Below are 14,859 nucleotides of genomic sequence, written 5' to 3'. Positions count from 1 at the left end.
CAAAGTGTAATGTTATGGAGCGTCGGAAACGAGACATCAAGCTGCTGATTAGTCCATACGCAAGGCTGTATGATTACAGGAATGCTCATCTTGTCTTTGATCATCTAAAGACTGTAAATAACTCAACTGGCGTCGCGCCACCAGATCACATGTTCGGCAAGGATCTGAAATGGCAACGGAGAAGATTTGATCAGCAAGTGAGGTGACGTTGATGTAGTCACGGTAAATTTCAGCGTCTGGATTCCACAATTTTTTACGACATAGCTACAAGGAGCTCGTGTCCGACAAAAATCCGGTGTTGGCGTCGTTGACCATGAGTTAAAAATCCGCGAAAAAACCCCAGAGAAGAAGCTAAGGAGGGAGTTGGACCGCCAGTGTTATGCAACCTTGTGGCGTCTTCACAACCTGCCTACTGGATTGTGAGCAAGCTGCGCACCGTGTGAGGTGGCAGTTAAATACATGATTGGTCGCGAGAGGTTGCTCGGGAAGAGCAACTTGAATCGCACACGCCCTGCCAGTGGCAGCACCTGCCATCGCAGGCAGTGGCGCGTCGCGTAACTGCTGCACCAGTGCGCTAGGAGTGTTATGAGGACTCCCAGGGAGCTACGAATATAAAGTAGAAAATGACCAATTCTGCATATAAGGGCACTAACCCAATAAAGCAATGGCGTCATACACTCAAGCAGCAGCTTAAGAATCTGCTTCAATTGTTTTGTCACATAAGAGACAGTTGCGGAGGCGGATCGTGTGCAATTGTCACTCCTCCAATAGCTAGGCCGGAGCCCTGATCTTAGGCCGATTCTTCGCTGAAAGGCTGTTGCATTCTGTCGATGACATGCCTTGCGCCATTCATGGAATGTTCCTGGGAACATACGTACGCCAAAATTTTTATTGTAAACAAAAACACGAAAGTTGAGAAACGCTAACATGAACAAATTATGTTTTTTCATCCAACCTTTCCGGGACCAACTCAGTTCCTTCTTCAAGGGTGACTGAGAGGCGGGCAAGCACAAGCAGAGAGTGGCCTTCGCTTCGCCTTTTTTACCACGTGGCGAAAGCCCTTGACATATGCGAAAGCGAGCGTTCCAGGAGCATTAGGTTCCACGACCGACACGCTCAGTTCTTCGAAGACGATTCTCTGGTCGGCAAAGTCGCAGTGCTCAGCCAGGGGGTAGCTTTCTGAGTTCATTGACCGGACGTCTTTTTTGCGTTGCCTGATTCTCTGATCGAAATTTTTTGTCTCGCCGTTGTGTGAGGCCAGCGATTAGTAGCATGAACATTTGTAGACAACACCCACCTGTTTCTCTTTGGGGATGTTGTCTTTGGGCCATGCTGCAAAGGAGCTGATCGTTGAAACGGGTTTGTGAGCCACGCAGATGCGGTGTTTTAGTAGAAAGTGTGTCAACACGCCGCTGGCGCGCCTCACGTTACCAGCCGCAGTGGCTCAGAGGTAATGGTGCCCGGCTACTGACCCGAATGACGTGGGATCGATCCAGGCCGCAGCGATCGAATTTCAATGTAGGTGAAATTCCAGAGGCCCGTGTACTGCGCTATATCAGTGAACGTAAAACGACCCCAGGTGGTCGAAATTTCTTAAAACCTTCATTACGGCGCCGCTCGAAGCCTGAATCACTTTAATAATAATAATAATAATAATAATAATAATAATAATAATAATAATAATAATAATAATAATAATAATAATAATAATAATAATAATAATAATAATAATAATAATAATAATAATAATTTATTAATAATAATAATAATAATTATAATCTTTATTTGCGCGATATGACATGACACGGGAGACCGACAGTAAAACCTGCCTCATAGGACAGCTTGGCAATGCCGCCGGCCCCCCTATACACTTCACAGCAAGGCATGGCACATTACACACAAAATAGGAAGAAACCGCAGGAACTAAGAAACTGCAGATAAACTTAAACGCCATAAACCATAAGCTATAGGTTAGGAAGCACAACGCGAGTGCGTTTGGCTACTTCGGTGATGACTGGCCTTCCTTTTCTCCTGGCCTGACGGCGGGAATCGTGTTGAATAAAGGCACGTGGGCAGTCATTTTTCTGGAGCTCGGCGAACAAGGTGGCTTCCTCCTTTTCTTTCTCTCCTCTGTGCAGGGGCGGACGGACTCGCTATGAAGAGTGGAGATGACGGATGCCCTGTGGTTTATTGGGTGTTTAGAATTAAGAATTTTAATAGTGGCGCGTGAGTCGGCTTCCTATATACACCGACCTTTATGTCTCCCCTTGTGTTTTAATGACGATGTCTCAAGGAATGACATGGCGTTGTCCTTCACTCGTCTCTTTGTGAATACGATAGAAGGGCTCGGCTGTGTCAGATAGGCAAGGAAGATTTCATTAACTTCAGGTTCAAAAATATATCTTTAGTGTCTATAGGGGAGTGTTCCGGTGTCAGCACTGTGCAGTGGAAATGGGAATAACAAAACTGGGTGCTCTAGAGGAATGCTTGCAGGACTCAAGCAGTACAGTTGAAAGAATGCCCCTCGCCCATAGAGGATGACATCCTCGGACTTGAAGTGCCCATGAGTGGCTATTTGATGACTTACCAACAAACTCAGTGCCCATAGCGCGATCAGTTCCTCTGTGGAAAGAGATGGCCTGCCTGGAAAGGCGACCTCTTTGGTCTCGCTTTCCATTTATGCGCATGGTTAGAAATTTTTAATTGTGTTTAAAGTAGTAGACAGTTATTAACTTGATGAGCAAAAAGAAAAGAGGAACGCAGCAGCGTTATTAGTTGATACTCAAACGACAGCGCGTGACAAACTTTTCGAGTTTCTTTTGTGAACGAGCAGTATGACAATCCCAAGGCTTTGTTTGCCTATTATGCTTAATGCTATAACTTGCGCCTATAACTTTGTCATTTGCACGTTGTCTTTATAGCCGATATAGTAGATTTGAAATTCTATCAACAGAGCGTCGTGCGTCTACCGTTTCCCTTCCACACTTGGCGGTTTCAGCCGCATGAAGCATTTTCTTCATTATCTCTCTATTTTTCCTTTACAGAATCGAGAAAAGAGACTGTTTGGCGCGCAAGGGGCTGCCATTCGACGAGCAAGCACGATTTGAGGGTGAAATTTTAAACAAGCGCACTTCTGCTTCGGCAAATCTCAGAAGCAGTCCTCGGTAGCAGCGCCATGTTGGATGAGTTGATGAGCCCCATCTAGCGTGAAAATCGCCAATATGCGAAGCCGCTGGAGTTTCTCAGTTACCATCACACATTCTGCTGGCGTGCCTACTTCGAAGACGCGTCTGACTCATCTGGAGCTTGCGGCTCCAGGAGTCTAAGTCACCATAACAACGTCTTCTTAGTGCTAATAAGCGCAATCATTTTACCACAGGGGCAGGGCTAGGACCACGAGTCACAGAGAGCACAGGAAATATAGACAAATGCTTTGTGCCATGCAAAACATTTGCGCCAAAGAAGACGGCGAATCTCATCGCGGTTGTTACAAATATTCGGAAAGACATATTGCAACCTTCCCGTAATAGACAAATAGCTCATCCTCTTCCATTTACTAGAATCCTACCCCGAAATTGAAGGCGAATATTACAACCACGTCTATCCGCGCCCGTCGCACAGTACAGACTAGGGCGATTTGAAGCTTATCAGGTTCGTCCAGCCGAAACATACCGGAAAATTTTTATTGGCGAACGGTCACTTCATGTGCAACGACTATGAGGAGCAGGATACAGGAATCCTTTCGGCTAGCTAAGCTCATGTATTAGTGAGAGTGTTCTTGCGCGTGTTAGAGCAATTTATTAAAAGCAAGTAAAGCTTGAAATTATCACCTTCAAATCGTGGTAAACTGCACGAGAACACCTAGCGGAACATTATGCGACAGAATACGCCACCGACTAAGTCAGGGGTTTTCAAGTGGATTCCACTGCTAACAAGGCATCTTCTGAAAATCGGTATGGACCTACTAATATTGTTCCCGCGGTGGACGTCCGGAAGGAAATAATCAGTAGTGGCTATCTACTTCGGGACCAGCTACGCTGATGCAAATGTCAGGCAGAAAAGCAATGCAGCTGAGGTCCCCCTCTTTTTCGTGCAGTTCAGCCTTCTGTGGCAGGGTGCCCTCGAAAGGTTTGTGGGCGTGGCGGCGGTAACATTTGTTTCGCAGTACGACGGGAACCGGTGCGGCGAGGCCTAGCCAGCATGTGTAGCCCAAGCGTGAGAGTCCACGGTAAAATGGACGAGACTGAGCGGGACTGAAGGGTCTGAGAAGACGGAAGACGCGGTGGAAGTGTCTGGACTTGCAACAGACTGGAGTGCGGCAAACTGTGCGACTGCGGCTTCTGGAGGCGCGCTGGGCGCGGATGAGTTGCCGATGAGTTGTCTCTTATACAGACATAGGTGCGGGAGACAAGAGAGTTAGCAATGATGTCTTGCCAGAGGTGCCCCTGTAGAGGGTTGCTGGGGGTTGTCCCGGCGGCAAAGACGCTTTGCGGGTAGTGTTCACAGAGAATCGAGGAAGTTCGTGTGCACAGGAATTCACAACAAGGGTGGTCGTGATAGGGTGCGGCAATGCGGAACAAATGTGTGCAGGGGGCACAGCGCCTCAGCTGGCAGGGTGCTGCGAGAGGGCGGGGCAGCAGGTGGGGAAGGATCGATGGTTGCCGGAGTTCCGTCGAAGGATGGTGTGCTAGTCACCGTTGGACCACAAAGGGCAGTCGAAGAATGTTCAGCGTTGTGATTGGGGGAGGCAGAAACCGCTTACGTGTCGACAGGGGTTTTGGAGGGTGATATATCGCAGTAACGGAGGACCACCTCTCGCAGCTTGTCGCGCGGGCTATCTCGCGGTGTTTCACTTCAAAGCCGGTCTAAGCAATCAAATGGCAGTGTTGCTTTTAAGCGATCGTAGTGTTGACCTAGCAGGACACGTTGTTGATAAAGGAACGAGCCTAGACTTGCGTTAGCCAATAGATGCAGTGCTCCGATAGAAGAGTGAAAGAACCACGGCCGCGTTCGTTGTAACCGTCAATGCGTGGGCATCGTGATGGGGAGGTGTCGGGCCGGAGTCAGTACCGGAAAAGCTTTCAGGCGACGAGCACGGGTGCTGTTCCGGGCAAGGCGGCTCTGAAGGAACGGCGTCTGGGAACGGAGGTGAAGGAAACACCAGCGTGACGCCATAAAAGCGGAGTACGGCACCTTTGAGAACGTGGTAGTTGAGTGCTGCAGCTGGTGGAAGGGCCAGGCGAGGGAAAAATCCGGGCGGTAAGGCCTTACAGATAAGGAGAGCCTGTGCTGCCGGTCATGCGATGCCGTCAAGGTAGAAGGTCGCTTCCGCCTGCTAGAAATAAACGACTGGATGGGGTTCGCAGAACGTCGGAAGAACGACCATGGACTGGCAAGTTCGACATTTTGCATCCAGTGCCATAGCGTGGGGTACGTGGCGGAAGGTGGGAGCGGCGATGAGCAAGAAGTCGGGAACGGGCTGCGCCTGTGCTGCTTGAGAGTGCTTGGTGGTTGTTCGTGTTCTCCAGAAATGTGGCCGCGGAGACGCACACATTTATTTAGCTGTACGACGGGGATCGGTGCGGCGAGGCCCATGCCAGCTGAGGAACGAAGTGCCCGAGCTGTTTTTCGACCTCGAGAGCTCTCCACCACTCGATGCTCGCGTTGCCCCGAGGTAAGTGTTCCAAGCTCGCGCTCACTGGCGCAGGAGGCGCGGTGCCGCGATGATCGCTACAGGCGCAAATGACCATGGGAGCAGAAATTATTTTGAAGTAGACGCAAGCTATCATGCATTACCATCAGACCAGACTCTATTCGACAAACTGATATCTACTTGCAAATCAAGGGCTTTATTTTTGACTTCAAAAAGATTTTCGCAGGCATGTTCGCAGGCATGAAGAAAACGCAGGATGCGTCTTCGGCGTCTACAAATACGGAGATGACTCCTGTAGCAACAGCAGCGGCCTTGTGCAGCAGGAGCAGCACCAGTCGGCGAAGATAACGACATCGAATTGCGGTCGAATTGAGCTCGCTCCTCGTGCCGGTGTCACGTGCCTCTCGGCTCCACGCCATTATACGTTCTAACATTCCAGCCATTAAAAGCAATCATTTTTCCTTCATCATGCCGGCCTCATGCTGATGGGCGCAACAAACTGGTGACCCGGACGTCCGCTCGAACAACCGCCTCTGCATGGCCAACGCCGACTACAACGCCTCCGCCATTCCCGGTGACGGACCCTCCAGTGCAGTCTCTGCGCTGTCCCTTCGCCTTCCCCAGTTCTCGCCGGCAGATCCTCAACTCTGGCTCGCTCAAGTCAACAGCCAGTTCACTATTGGCCGCATCACCAGCCAGGCGCAGAAGTTTCATCACGCCGCTGCGTCGCTACCACCTGAGATCGCCACCGAGGTCCGCGACATCCTCATAAATCCACCCGCCTCAGCCCCGTTTGACACGTTGGCTACAGAGCTCATCAAGCGACCAGCCGTCTGGGAACATCGCCGCCTGCAGCAGCTTGTCTTCTCCGAAGAACTGGGGGACCGCAAACCAACAAAGTTGTTGCGGCGGCTCCAGCAGGTCCTGGGCGACAAGGCTGCCACCTTCGACCAAGCCTTCCTGCGTGAGTTTTTCCTTCAGCGTTTGCCGTCCTCGGTCCGCCTTGTGCTTGTGCCCGCCCAGGGGTTGTCTTTGGAGCAGCTCACTGAGCTGGCGGGTTCCGTCATGGACGTTTCTTGCTCCACACTTTCCCTCGGCGCAGTGTCCCTGCCTCCCACCCCGCCATCACCTCTTCCCTCCCACGTGGACCTTCAGAGCCTCCGTGACGACTTCCAAGCACAGATCACACGTCTCTCCGATCAAATCTCCTCACTGTCGACCTCCCGCTCTCTTTCGCCTTCCCGTCACCGGGCCTTATCTTCCCGACGTAGTGCTACCCCACCTCTTCAAGCCAGCGAGCGCTGGTATCACCGCACCTTTGGTGAAGCAGCGCATCGATGTACTCCTCCCTTTCGCTTCCAGGGAAACTTCCCACGACACCACTTGAGGCGGCAAGTGGTGTCACCCCGGAAAACAGCCGCTTATTCTTAATTCGCGACCAGATCTCGGGCCTCCGTTTTCTTGTCGACACCGGAGCAGAGGTGAGCGTCCTCCCCTGCAGCATTACATCCTCACCTTCTCGCCGCACCGGCCGATCGCTACAAGCCGTCAACCTCACCCCCAACGCTACGTATGGCGAACGTGCTCTTACATTCAATTTGGGCCTCCGGCGTGTGTTCCGATGGGTTTTCCTCGTCGCGGACGTACGTTACCCCATCCTCCGAGCTGATTTTCTGCGCCACTACAATCTTCTGGTCAACATGCATACCAAGTGTCTCGTAGACGGCACGACGAAACTCTCTGTTCAGGGCCTCCGTCTTCGCGAACCGCTTGCCAGTATACCCAGCCCACATAAGTCGGCCTACGAAACCCTCCTGGATGAATACCCATCTCTGCTCCGTCCTTCCAACTTCTTAGTGCCCGCCAAAAACCAGGTCACGCATCACATTGTGACCAATGGCCCACCCACTCAAGCTCGAGCCCGTCGCCTTGCTCCAGAGCGTTTACAGATCGCCCGCAACGAGTTCGAACACATGCTGGAGCTCGGCAGTATCCGACCTTCATCTAGCCCATAGGCATCCCCTCTCCACATGGTACCGAAAAAATCCCCAGGGGACTGGCGGCCCTGTGGTGATTACCGGGCCCTCTACAACGCTACCGTTCCGGACGGTTATCCCCTACCTCACATCGCGGACTTTACCGCCACGCTGCATGACGCAACAACTTTCTCTAAAATCGATCTCGTCAAGGCCTACCGCCAAATCTCTGTTGAACCATCGGACGTACTCAAAACTGCAATCATCACACCATTCGACCTCTTCTAATACCTCCGCATGCCATTTGGCCTCCGTAACTGTGGCCAGACATTTCAACGCTTCGTCGACACGGTTACAAGGGCTCTACCTTTCTGCATGGCCTACTTCGATGACCTCCTCGTTTTCAGTCGCGATACCGAGCAGCACTTGCAACACCTTCGGCAGCTTTTTCAACGTCTCTCCGATTGCGGCATCATCATCAACAGAGCAAAATGTGCATTCGGCAAGTCGGAGCTCGATTTCTTTGGCCACCGTGTCAACAGCTCTGGCATCCGGCCTCTTCCATCAAAAGTCCAGGTCATTCAAGACTTTCCTCAGCCTGCCTCAATCCACAAGCTCCGGGAATTTCTCGGCCTTATCAATTTTTATCGCCGTTTCATCCCTCACTGTGCGGCACTCCTCAAACCACTGACGGACATGCTTCAAGGCAAGAAAACAACCTCCGCACAACTGGCATGGTCTCCAGCTGCTCTGGATTCTTTCCAGGCCGCCAAAGCAAAGCTATCCGACCTCACTCTCCTTGCCCATCCACGCCCTGATGCACCCCTCCGCCTCATGACCGACGCCTCCGACTCCGGCGTTGGAGCCGTGCTTCACCAGCTCGTGGATGGTTCTTGGAGCCCTCTACCTTTTTTCTCCCGCAAGTTTTCCGCTGCGAAAGCTGCTACAGTACTTTCGGCAGTAAACTTCTTGCCATGTACATGTCTGTGCGACATTTCAAGCACCTCCTAGAATGTCGGCAATTCCACATCGTCAACGACGACAAACCGCTTATTTTTGCCATCAAATCGGGGAACGTAAATTCTCGCCCCGTGAAATTCGTCACCTTTCGTACGTGGCAGAATTCACGACCGACATCAGACATGTGCACGGTCTTGACAATGCCCCGGCGGATGCTCTGTCACGTGTTACTGCTTCCGTCGTCTCTGCTGCTCTACCACTGAACCTCGACTTTGCCGCCCTCGCACAAGCGCAGCAACATGACTCGGAAGTTATGGTCCTTTGTAAGAACCCTCGTTCACTGGTTCTCCGTGAAATTCTCTCTTCGTACCCCATCCCCATCATCTGCGACACTTCGACCGAGACGCCGCGCCCCTTGGTGCCCTCTGCCTTTCGTCGTCTTGTCTTCGACGCCCTCCACGGCCTGTCCCATCCCGGAATTCGCGCCACGCAGCATCTTCTACCAAAATGTTGCGTCTGGCTCGGCATCAACAAGGACGTGCGCGACTGGGCCCGTGCCTGCCTGGCTTGCTAGCAGTCTAAAACTCAGCTACACACGACCATTCTCTTCGGCTCGTCCCTCCGCCGTCAGCCCGTTTTGACAACGTCCACATCCATATCCTGGGTCCCTGGCCACCTTCCTCTGGGCAATCATATCTTCTTACTTGCATCGGTCGGTTCACTCGCTGGCCCGAAGCGTTCCCTCTGCCTGACGCCACCAGTGACACCATCGCCAGAACCTTCGTCGCCGGTTGGGTCTCCCGGTACAGGGTTCCCTCGACCATCACCACTGACCGTGGCGCCCAGTTTTAATCTTCACTTTTTAATAACCTTATGACTTTACTTGGCACTTCCCGATTCAGAACTACTGCTTATCACCCCATCGCCAATGGTATGATCGAACGCTTCTATCGTTCGCTAAAAACATCCCTCAAAGCCCAGCTCGACACCACCCACTGGACTGCCTCCCTACCGCTGGTTATGCTCAGCCTCCGTGCTACACTGAAACAAGATCTTCATTGCACTCCGACAGAACTTGTTTTGGGCTCACCCCTGCGTCTTCCCGGTAAATTTTTCGAATCTGCCGATTCGTCTACAAGCTCCGACCCTACCGATTACGTGACGCAGCTTCGCAATTTTTGCCGCCAACTCAGAGCACCACATCTCCGACGCCAGTCTCGACCATCTTCCCATGTTCCATTCGAACTAGCGACTTGCACGCACGTCTTTGTTCGCCGAGACTCTGTCCGCAAGCCGTTTCAGCACCCCTACGACGGTCCCTTCCGTGTCCTCGAAAGAACACTCAAGTTCTTCGTCGTCGACATTCATGGGCGCAATGACACCATTTCAATCGACCGCTTGAAGCCAGCCTTCACAGAGGACGCCCCGCCCACTGGACCTTCATATGTGCTTTCTCTGCCCCAACCGGCCGGCGGCCCAACTCCGCCATCTTTCCCTGCCACTCCTCAGAAGCGGGAAGTATCGTTCCGGCTACCAGCTTCACCGGACTCCTTCACTAGCGGGGGGGCCTCCCGTAGCAGCAGCAGCGGCTTTGCGCCGCAGGAGCAGCAACAGTCGTCGAAGATAACGGCGTCGAAGTGCGGTCGAATTGAGCTCGCTCCTCGTGCCGGTGTCACGCGCCTCTCGGCTCCACGCCATTATACGTTGTAACATTCCAGCCATTAAAAGCAATCATTTTTCCTTCATCATGCCGGCCTCATGCTGATGGGCGCAACACTCCTTTTACGCTTGGCCATATCAGAAAAACCGCGATCGTGCTCGAATCTGCTCCATCGAATGTATTTGAAGACAGCCTTGCCGTATCCGTCTATCTAAATATGCATAAAAACCCCGATGCCTTGCACGCCGATGGAGTAAAGTCGAGCAACGCAGTGACGTCCAATGCTGCAGCTTATGCGGACGGCACATAGAATACAAACCGGGGGCACCCGTTTGGCCATAGAAGCTATGCGCTGCCACACATTAAAGGAAAAATTTCTGCACTGGCACTCTGACTCGTAAAAGTTACCCCTTCTATAAGGAGAGTTTTACTACGAAGAGGTTCTGGGCGCAGCGACAGTATCCGAGCTGCGTCGGATGTGGTCAGATGTGGTGCATGACGTACGCTTGAAACCTTTTGATGAGAGCTAATGTCCAATAATCTTTAATATTTTCAGCGTTTACTTTGACGACCTTTCATTTTGTTGTGAGGCATCGTGCAAATTTATTCTTTGAACGGGTAGTAAAGCCGCCAGCCATCCTAAAGTTGACTGTTTCGTATTCCTCGCTCAAGGGCACCGCTGCTCATTCCATTCTTCTTGTCATTGATATGGTGAAAAAATTACTCTGGAAATATTGCAACCGCGCGACTGTCTCTCCTACACATGAGATTGTTCTCGGCGCCCTGCTCTCTCAGGAAAGTTCATCACCTTGAAGTTCAGTGCGCCTGACAGCAGTGCTCATTGTTTTCGTCAACAAACACCGAACAGGCTTGCTGCTTATCACTACCATCGACTTCTGTTAGCGGGCAGAGGTAGCAATAATGAAGACTGAGTTTCAAGTCAGTCATTTTGCGTGGTGTTATTGTGCGCGCATTCATGATCACCGCAGTCCCCTGACAATACTACCTTCGCACCTACCTCTGTGCGCAGGGTGGCTGTGGCGCCGTAATCTTCATCTTGTCGCCATAATTATCGACCAATATCTATCACATGCATCACTTCCAAACTAAAGGAACGTAATTTTCTCCCAAGTTATAAAACTTCTAGTGTCTGTGAACTTTTTCCACTCTAACCAGCATGGCTTTTTAAAAGGTTTATCTTGAGAAACACAATTAGACCTCTTTATTAAAGACATTAGCTCTAGCATTAACCTTAACATTCCTATTGACGCCCTCTTCCTCGATCTTGAAAAAAGTTTTTGACAAAGTTCCTCACAGACGACCATACCTAAAACTTTCTCTTCTCAATCTTAACGAACATGTTTTTAAATGGATATGCAGCTTTCTCACTAATCGGCAGCAGTTTGGTTTTGTTAATAAATGTTCATCTTCTTATTCCTCTGTTATATCTGGGGTACCTCAGGGCACCGTCTTGGGCCCCCTTCTTTTTCTCATATATATTAACGATTAGCCTGCTATGAAATGTTCTAACATTCGTATATTCGCTGATGATTGCGTTATCTACCGAACCATTACTAACAGCGATGACATTTTGTTTCTTCAGTCTGACTTTCAGCACGTACTAACCTGGTGTAATACATGGCTAATGTCCTTAAATGTGAAAAACACATCTCTGCTATCATTCCACCGACGTCATTCACAACCATTTTCAAGATATCGAATCGGGGATGCTAAAATAGCTTCATTTTTAACTTACAAGTATTTAGGCATCCATTTGACACCTGATATAAATTGGTCTTTTCATGTATCTCAGATTACTAACGAGGCAAATCGCATTCTTGGTTACTTTCGACGAACCCTGCGACTAGCGCCCCCATCAGTGAAATCTCTTGCTTCCTTAGCACTTATCCGTCCCAAATTAGAATATGCATGCGCGATCTGGGACCCTCATCAAAATAACCTTTCCACTACTCTCGAATCAATCAATAAATCAATCAAGCAACTAATTTTATTTCCTCGAAGACCCTTTTTTATTGGCATTACATAAGGGGTGGGTACAACGTTTTATGTGATAACAAGTAATCATGCGTTATGATGATGAAAAATAGCTGTAGGCTCTACGCGCTAAGTTCGCGCGTAGAGCTTGTAGAATCTGTACAGAATCGCTCAGCTCGTTTCATTTTCTCAGCCTATTCTTATCATGTAACTGTAACTCAACTAAAACGCAATGCTCATCTCACAACTTTAGCGAACCGCCGAGAAGTTTCCAGACTGTGTCTGTTTCATAAATTCTATCATCCACATCTCAACTCCATTATCAGTCCCGCACATCGCATCTCCAATCGCACAAACCCCGGGAAGGCAGTCTACCCTCCCCCTGCCCGCACTTCTGAGCATCTGTCATCATTTTTCGTTCATACTGCAAGGGACTGGAATGACCTGCCAAGCGCCATCGTTGATCAGATCGACTCATAGTCATTCAGATCGTCAATACAAGATATGTACTGCTGAAATTGCACCCCCTCATGTAATACCCCTTCAATGGGGCCTTTGAGGTATTAATAAATAATTAAATAATAAATCTGATGCTCCTGAGAGCGAATTAGAGGCTACCAATCTGTATGCGGAGAGCGCTAGCTTTGGGGGCTTCTGAAACAGATCTTAGCAGCACCGGAGCCCAGCGTTCTGTCCGGCTGCTGGAGTCTGCTCAAATACCTTGTGTAACCCCTTTGAGACCGCCAAGGAAAGGGTAAAACGCCTCCGGACCTGGCCCTAGCGAGGATAATATTGATTGGCGGAGAGAAGGAACCTAGTGCAAGGTTCCGTTTGTACGTTGCCCGTCCGCGGAGACCAACACCATTAGCAATCCTCGCCCATGGGCCAATCGGATCTATTTTCCCAAGATTTTCCACGCGGATGACGCCGGCGTTTTGCATGAGCGCTGCTATGAACTGACCAACCATATTTGTTTCTGGCATGTGAGTGCTATAGGCACAGAGTCGCCGAAGTACCGGCGAGACCGCCGACCAGAGCGACCACAGCTGTCTGGCGCATTCCAGCTACCTGGATGTCGACTGCGGTACTTCAGACCCTTAACTTCTATTGCATGGGCGTGTGCAGAAAGCGCATCATGGAAAAATGTTCCTAGTAGGAGTATCATTGACCTCTAAACACCACACTACATCGGTGTGTAAACATGGAAACTTGTCAAACTGAATGTAAGAAGGGTTTTTTTGCAATGTTAACTTTTGTGTTGACGAATTTACTGTCTACGACGATATCTTACTGTCCGTTTGGCAAGTGTTTCCACTCACCCATGCCACCTGTATGAAACTGCAAAAAAGCTAAGAACGGGCAAAATCAATATGCGGTAGGATTATATTCCCAACATTGGTATCAGGTTCCTTAGTGACTGCCGGTCGTGGTTGTTCTGTGGTCTCGGCAACGGTGTTTCCTGTCTTAGTACAGGAGAGGTACTATTCCTAATACCATGGCTTTGGCGTCCAACTACTAATCCCTGGGTCGCGAGTTTATCCCGGCTGCTGCGGACATATTTCGATAGATTCAAAATACAAAAGCGCTCATCTGCTGTGAGTTGAAATAACACATCAATTGAAGAAACCAAGGTGCTCTAAACTGAACCCCACCCTTTCACTTTGATGTCTCTCATGTGAAATCGTCACCCCGGGATGTTAGAGCCCACAATTTTCGCCGTTTTGGTAACTGGAAGAAAAATAAAAAGATGAAGAGAAGTTCGTTCTTACTATTGTCATTAATTAAGGTCAGAATAAAGCACTTTTCTTCGTCATTCCAATGACGCAATGTATACGTTTTCTCTCGTTCCGTTCCTGAAAACGCATGCAATGTTGAATATTTAGAACGGACACAGTATAAACAAGTTTCTCCAATTCCAATTTTCATCGACAGGTAATTCAGTGCATGGTAAAGATCCCCAGGTGGTCTAAATTATTCCGCAGCCCTCCACTACGGCACCTCTTTTTTCCTTTCTTCATTCACTCCCTTCTGTATCCCTTCCCTCACGGCGCAGTTCAGGTGTCCAACGATATACGAGCCACATACTGCGCCATTTTCGTTCTCCAAAAAACCAATTATTCTTATTCGCCAGGTAATTTCAATAGGAGCATAAAAGTGGGTTACTTTATCTCTTCCGTCTGGAGCATTAATTTATTTTATAAATGAAAATAATTTCCGTCACATACGTCGTTAACGCAGGCCAAAGTGAAAAAAAAAAAACGCGCTCAGAATAGGCTCCTCGCTTCTAGTTTTGCACTCCAGAAATATCTCAGTGTTACCAAGTAGAGTAGCCTTCTCAACGAACCAGTGGTGTGAGCCTGGCAAATCAACTTGAGACAACGCCTAGTACGTCATACATATCTACTATCACCGAAGCTGCCATGAATTTGACTTGCGAAGGTAGTGCAACGATTAGCTAGGTTCATATGACATAATCATTGGTCGCGGAAGTTAAGTTCTAAATGCAGACGTTAGAGAAACAATTGTTCGGACATTATCTTGACCTGTGCGTAAGTAAGAATACTGCATACTGCAACGAAAAAAAAGCAGCGCCACCATCCTGGTGCTTTATAGAC

At 49.6% G+C, this 14,859-nt stretch overlaps 1 long non-coding RNA gene across 1 annotated transcript in view; it reads right to left on the bottom strand.

The window, feature by feature from the left end:
• The window catches only part of LOC144134745 (uncharacterized), a 66,385-nt gene that overhangs the window by 7,989 nt on the left and 43,537 nt on the right, over positions 1-14,859 (bottom strand). Inside the window, exon 4 of the long non-coding RNA XR_013315237.1 lies at positions 14,014-14,097. This is a non-coding gene — a long non-coding RNA (uncharacterized LOC144134745). The remainder of the gene's footprint in view (positions 1-14,013; positions 14,098-14,859) is intronic.

The sequence above is a fragment of the Amblyomma americanum genome, chromosome 5, assembly GCF_052857255.1.
Source record: "Amblyomma americanum isolate KBUSLIRL-KWMA chromosome 5, ASM5285725v1, whole genome shotgun sequence".
Taxonomy (NCBI): domain Eukaryota; kingdom Metazoa; phylum Arthropoda; class Arachnida; order Ixodida; family Ixodidae; genus Amblyomma; species Amblyomma americanum.
This window is presented reverse-complemented; position numbering and strand designations above follow the sequence as displayed.